At 32.8% G+C, this 7,106-nt stretch overlaps 1 protein-coding gene across 1 annotated transcript in view; it reads left to right on the top strand.

The window, feature by feature from the left end:
* Window positions 1-5,582: 5,582 nt before the first annotated feature.
* Window positions 5,583-7,106, top strand: part of LOC132906315 (muscarinic acetylcholine receptor M4) — a 58,649-nt gene continuing 57,125 nt past the window's right edge. Inside the window, exon 1 of the mRNA XM_060958372.1 lies at window positions 5,583-6,769. The gene's annotated coding sequence lies outside the window, so the exon portion shown is untranslated. The remainder of the gene's footprint in view (window positions 6,770-7,106) is intronic.

Genomic DNA, 7,106 nt, shown 5'->3' with positions numbered 1-7,106 from the left:
ATTATTCTAATATTTGTATTAAATTGTATTCAATATTTAACGACAAAAATAGTTCGGGTTTTATATAACTCTACCACTACATAATCTCTGCATTCAAATTCGAATGTTATATCGTATATCGTTTTTGTTCAACTTAATTCCAGTTTTTATTAAATAGAGAATATTTTACAACTTGACCTGTTATTTTGTGCTAAAAACGTCGCATACAACGTTCTTATCTGAAATCGTAAGCTTTTCACGAAAATTACAAATTATAGATTATATTTCCATTGATTCAGAAATACTATCTATCGAAAAATAAATGAATATATCATGAAACATTAAAAGTAAAATAATTTTAAAATGACAACAAGAGAAGCTTTCCAATTATTCGAAAATTATTTGACAAATTTTTATTTCTATATTTAATTGTCATCTATGAACGTCTTTAATTTTTCTTAGTTCAAAATATTTTCCAATGTCTCATATTAGTCCGTGCATGTAATTATTTCTATCACAAGTAGTTGAAGAAAAAGGCAGAAATCCCATAAGGGGTACATTTTTTCCCAAGTGGAGTTATGTCCAAGATTTCAGGACTTTTATCTCTTTTCAAATGAAATCGCATATTTGTTTCTAATTGAGTATACAATGCACTTTGAAATAGTTTCATTGACCCTAGTCAAGCCCTAGTTCTGAGGTCATTTAGGGTTAAACAAAATTTACCTCCGTTGAACAGACAAAAGATCTTCTTCATAGTTGTGAATGTCATGTGGCCGTGGCACGAACTTACGCAAATGTTGTTGGTTATAGACAGCCGTGTTTACAAATACTGAATATCTATTGTTAGGCTCTTAGGCCGCAATTACTTCACACTCAAAACACAGTAAATTGTGTTTGAAATTATTTTTCCAATAGCGAATAGAGTTTGAGAGATTAAAGTGAGACAACACGACGTGTATATGCATTGTAAATAGTACTTGCCGCATTTAATTGGAAACAAAAGACTGCATGTACCTGAACAATAATATACTTATTCTCGTGTTGTTGGTGATTAATTACGTTAAATTAATTTCTTCTTTCTATAAAGTATAATAAAATACAGCGTTTCCATTTTCGGAAAGTTGTCTACGCATTTCTTACAAATACGCCTATTATCTTTTATTTCAAATTATCGTGTATCCATATATAATATTATTTTCTAATATTAAATAGATCTAAATAAATAAAATAATTTGTAAATTACTAAAATTTCTATATAATTAGAATATTTATAACGAAAACTTTTTGCATATATGATACACTTTACACGTCTATAATATATAAAATAATAACAATATCACCGAGTAATATCTAATCGTATGAATCTCTTTCCAAAATCAGCACACGACAATAATATTATTCTCTCATTCACTACACAATATTAACATATATCTATAACGTTATTATTATTGATTCTTTTCTATACACAAAAGTGCATAGTGATATCAAGTGGATGGATATCCAGAGGAGTATTAAACGGGGTTAGGTGCGGTCACTGAATGTGATGTCCATAGTTCCGGGTATCTTTATCAAAGAATACCAACGAGATAGTTTTTTTTGGTAACCAGTCTAGTCTTTGCATATGCGTAAGTAAATATTAGCGGAGGATGATGAGAGTCTCCGACCATTTCCTCCCTTCTTTTTCCTGTCTCTTTTCACGTGGCCATTCTCACGTTGACCACCCTCGACATAGCAATCCGTTCATTCATTTCAGCTTCCGTCGCGACGTCATTCTGAAACCCTGTCTTTACCTGTGCTCTGGTCTCAGAACCCCCATCAAGAACCTTTCTCTGATGTTACCTTCATTCAAACAGATATCCAAGACAAGTCCCTCCTTACCTCAGGGGTAAAATTTTTCAATGCTCTTTTTCGTTTCATAACCGAATCCCATTGGGCATCATATATATTGCGAATATAAGTAAAACTATTTCACACAGATATGTATATTTATTATACACATTCAATTAAAAATAATTGGTACTGAATAGTCATTATCAGTGAATTGTTATTTTAATTAGATGCATTGTCAAAGACATTCGTTTTAAACAGTTAAAAAGCATTAAAATCAATCTTTATTCATCAATTGTCACTCTAGACGATTTTAGTACATTAGATAACCGTTTTATATATTGTCATACATCTTTTCTAAGATTTCAGAAAATGGGTTAAAATATTTTTTAGAAACTGAGAATTATTTGTTACATATTTTACGACTTCAAGTTTGTTAAACTAATTTTATTGGCCGTACTGTCACATCTTGTTCGATATATATTTTAGTTTAACGTCATTGGTAAATATAAATAATGACAACATTTGTATGATGAATGCAAACATTGCAATAAAGTGTCAGTTTTCTTGCTGTATATTCTGTGATGTTTCAACTTTCGTTTCTACGTTAGACGCTTCTGACTTCAATGATACGAAACATGTCATGAGAAATGAACTGCTACTGCAGTCATACAAAAGGAAATATAAGATACAAGAAAAGAATTTCCTGGACGTAATATGAAATTTTACAATTGTTTATCAAACAAATTCATATTATTCCTATTCGGTGGAAATTGACAGTATCCATATTTATGCGAAGCAGTATATGCTACTAAATAATTTACATATAATATATTTAATATAAATATTAAACAAAAATAATTTACTTTTGAATCCAGAATATCATGCATACACAACGAAGATAAATTTTAATATGTTATTTTAATTTATTGCAATAAATATAAGAAGGATACATAATACAACTTATTATTATTATTATTTTATATTATATTGTATTATGCCCTGCATGTTGCTTTGTAATTCGTAAACAGTATGAAAAATCTGATATCTGATATACAAAAATTTTATTTTTAATTTCCATGAAAAAAATGTATGAATGTAAACTGCGAATTTTTCATTATATTAATCCTCCGCTAATTTTATACATTTTCTGTCAAGAGGCAAATCAAGTTCGAAAAACAAGAAACCAATGAGAGTTAAGATTTCAATTATTCAATCTGCAGAAACCTAACAGAATCTAGCACTCAATGATCCAACAACCTAGCAATTAATATACTATTATGTCTATCAATTACATAACAGCCTCCTATATGTCAAAGCATGTATATGAATGGCAGTCCAATTAAACATATTTTTGACCCAGTTTAAAAGACAAGTCCTCAGGAACGCGTGTACCAAAGGGGCGAATCAACTGATCCCTGTGTTGTTCGTGACGCTATGTTGCTTCGCTCGTGCTCCTGTGGCACGGTGTTAATTTTGGACTGTGCTCGATCACACATCCTCGTCAAAGGAGAAGATTGGGATCAGCGATAGAGCTTTGCATGCGCCGACCTACTGCCGTTGCACAGTTTGCAGCGTGTCGTGTATCTCCAAAAGCTGTTCGTTAATCGACGTGATCACGCCGCGCCGCCGTGCCGCGATGTAAACTCGTACAATTAGTTGAACTTCGAGATAAGCCACAGCGCGAATTCATGCAAACCCTTTCTTTTTATTTTTCGAATCGAATCTCGAACAATTCCTCAAATCTTACGGCTTTGTCGACTTGCTCCGAACGCGTAAAGGACGTTTTCACCGCAAGTCTCGTTATTCTGTCTCGTCGTGAATTTCCCATTTTAATTTCACTCGCACGTGTGCATAGTGCTTCATGAAGAAATTTGAACACTTACTATAAGAATTTTTTGTGGATGTGTATGTGCGTGTTATATGTATAAAGTATCTGGAAATTTTACTAATATTGAAGAAAGACATAATTATTTATAAAGTTAGGACAAACTTATGTAATTAATATTATTAATGCTAAAAATGGTTTTAATAATATATTGAGAATTATTAAATGATTGACTGTTCAAATAGTTCATAGATATTATACTATTGAAATTATTGATTTATTTGTAGGTATAGGTTACATTTTAAGCAGCCTACTGTGCTTGATTGTAATTAAAGCTTAGTGTTGCAATCATTATATTATTAGTATATGTACATATATTCACTTTGTAATATATTGCTCACAATACTTACTAATAATATATCATGTTTAATAGGATTATAATGCCTATGAGTTTATACGACTTAATTCATCAATTGTGAAAATATATATATTTCTACGTATTTAAAAATAGATATTTATAATCTCAGGAAACAACGATTGTAGAAAAACTGAACACGTTTGATAAATATGTACTTCCGATGAGTTTTCATACTAGCTTTAATGTAGCCAATAATAATAGGTAGAAAAGTTGTTCCTGTTTACCCTGATAATGGTTACTTTGTTAACTTGAAAGAAGATAAAAATACGTAGGAAGCAATAGCTAAACGCGAAGATAGTACAAGTTGAAACAAAATGATCACTTGGGTATAAAATTTATGACGATGTAAGAATGAAAGAATGCTACGGAACTCGTTCTGCAAGTGTGTTTGTTTTAGAATTTTTCTTCTTTTTGACTTTCCTTCCTACGAATTTTCATCTTATGTCTGACAATGCCCATTGTGTTACCTCGTGGTAATAATAAGTAACGGATGTGCAAAGCGAAATATCATGTTTTATCTCGTCCTGAATTTTTAATATAATTGACCGAATCTTTGTTTCCATATCCAAACAAAAAATTAAAAATATTCAAGTATTAATGTGTAAACCAAGGTTCATTAGTAGATTCAATTAACTGCAATTAATTCTACGTAACAATATAAACGATGATTCTTAACATATCCACAATACATTGTTTATAAACATTGTAATATTTCAGGAATTATTAACAACTTTACAGTAGTTGGTATTTTAATTTGAAAGTTTTGGTGGTTTTATGTAAATGTATTTTTAAAGGAATAATGTCAAGTTCTACTTGTATCAGTATATTTGTACCATAATTTGGATATTTAGTATACTTGAGTTTAATATCAGTTTTTAATAATCGTTAATGTTTCGCTCACCTCTTTACTGCAGCGATATTAAATAAATTTTCAAAGAATAAAGTGTACGTAACCTGAATGCGTATACCAATTGCGAATAAAATATCTTGAAAATAATCGAATCAACAAAGAATGAGGAAATATCGCGTGTGCATAAAAACAAGATAGCTAGTGAAGATCAAAATCAAGATTTAAATTCAAGATAAAAGACATTTGCATCAATTCCTCAAATTTCACAATTTTCTTTACAAGAAATTCAAAATCCCTGAAAATTCCTTGACACAGGTGAATTAATCGCTACATAGATGCTTCTTCTATTAATTTTACTAATATTCTCAAAGAGATTATTACGACTATGACGATTAAATCGATAATAATTTTCGTTAATTAAATTTACCATACTTTTCGAAAATGCAAAATTGAGATAACCATAGAAAAGGAACTTAAAGAGGACGCGATGACAAAAAGAAGAGGGAAACAAGCGCAAGACAAGGAATGGAAAGGGGGTCAGAATGGAAGAATAAAAGAAGGAATGCGAGATATTAGCGTAATATTATAGTAGAAAGCAGTAGAAATGCATAACATCTTTCGAATGTAGAAGATCACCGAGTAGTTAATATATCAGTCTAGTGGCGCGTCCACGTGTCGTCATCAGAATCGAGTGGCTCATTGTTAATTCACACACCTAAACGTCACCTAGGTTCCTCGGCGATTATGAAGAAAACTAGGTGAATTGATAACAACGGTACGGAGGAACGATTCATCCCTGTACGCGAACGTCGAAGGGCGCCGGACACTGGTGCGCAAGCGTCTCCTGGAACGAGGTTGACGACGCTGCACGGAATCGCGACGCTGACGGCGCTCACTTGAATTCTCGCCGCGTGTCTGTTGGCCGACTCGCCGTCAAGTCCCATTCGGAGCAGAGTTTGAAACGCGACGGAGCCGGAAGTAGCGCGCTTCCGCCACCAATCCTTCCGTCGTACGAGATCGACATGTCTTTTTAGATAACAGAGATATATCCCTTCAGATCGTTATACTCGATTCCGTCGTCGTTCTTCTCTGTCATCGAGCTTCACGAGGTTAATTAGTTATTTCTATAATCGAGCTTTAATAGCTTCGATACATTTGGTCGAGTTATGTGGTGCGCGGGTGTCGAGAAAAGACAGTGGAAATCGTCCGTAATTAGTAAAAGCCTTAGAAGAATGTTGCACAGAGTCTCCAAGAACGATGTATGTATTTTATCAATCCGTACGATCTGAGTCTCCGGTAATGCTATTTTACTGCTAGAAGGGATCTTGAAACGTCGATACACGAGTGATGAGGTAGGAAGAAAAATCGGGGATATGGTCAGAGTACTTTGACAATAAAGAGAATACTCATCAGAGGTGAAATAATTTTAGGATTTCATTATTCCTGGCAAATTCTTTAGATTCCGAATCGTTTTAATACTAGAACTCTCGAATTATTTCAACACGGTTAGTGAATTCTGGAAATTCGAAAAAGTGATGGAACCTTTCGTTAGCAGATTATTTATTAACTGGGGAATCAGTAGTCGATTCTGGTGATACTTGCGCCCTTCCATTATCGCTGACAAGTCGAGTCAATTTTTATGAATGAAAAACATTCTGTTGGGTTTCCTTCTTCGGGTTTCTTGCGGTGATATCGTTCGTGAATTAAACTGTAACGTGACAATTCTGTACCGATCCAGAACTTCGAAATACCGGAAGATGAAACTAAGAACTCAGACAGGCATGACAAAGTGGAACACTGAGAATTGAAGTTTTGGGGATTTATGTGGCCTACTTCGGCGTAGTCCTTCTCTCCAAGGATACACAAGGTATGTTACCTATTACTTGTTGCCTTTACGTACTTTATTTATTCCTGTATTATAATTTTGTATCTAATACCTTGAATTTTCAATTCATTCGATTGTTTATTATTTTGCATTCGAACGTTGTATCATATTGCCTGAGCTTCAAACGTTTCAAACGCGTCTTGAATTATAGAGAAACGATGTTATATATACCTAATAAGACATGACTTAATGAACTATGTTATGGAAAAATTAATAGAAATTTCTACTGGAACAGTGAATTAACAATACTCGGATAATTAATTAATATTCGAATAATTTAGTTTGAATATTATTGAAAGGCCCACTTTTCGCTAAAGCA

This window comes from Bombus pascuorum, chromosome 4, assembly GCF_905332965.1.
Source record: "Bombus pascuorum chromosome 4, iyBomPasc1.1, whole genome shotgun sequence".
In the NCBI taxonomy this organism is placed as follows: Eukaryota; Metazoa; Arthropoda; class Insecta; order Hymenoptera; family Apidae; genus Bombus; species Bombus pascuorum.
Note: the sequence above shows the minus strand (reverse complement) of the source record. Positions and strands in the feature narration are given on the sequence as shown.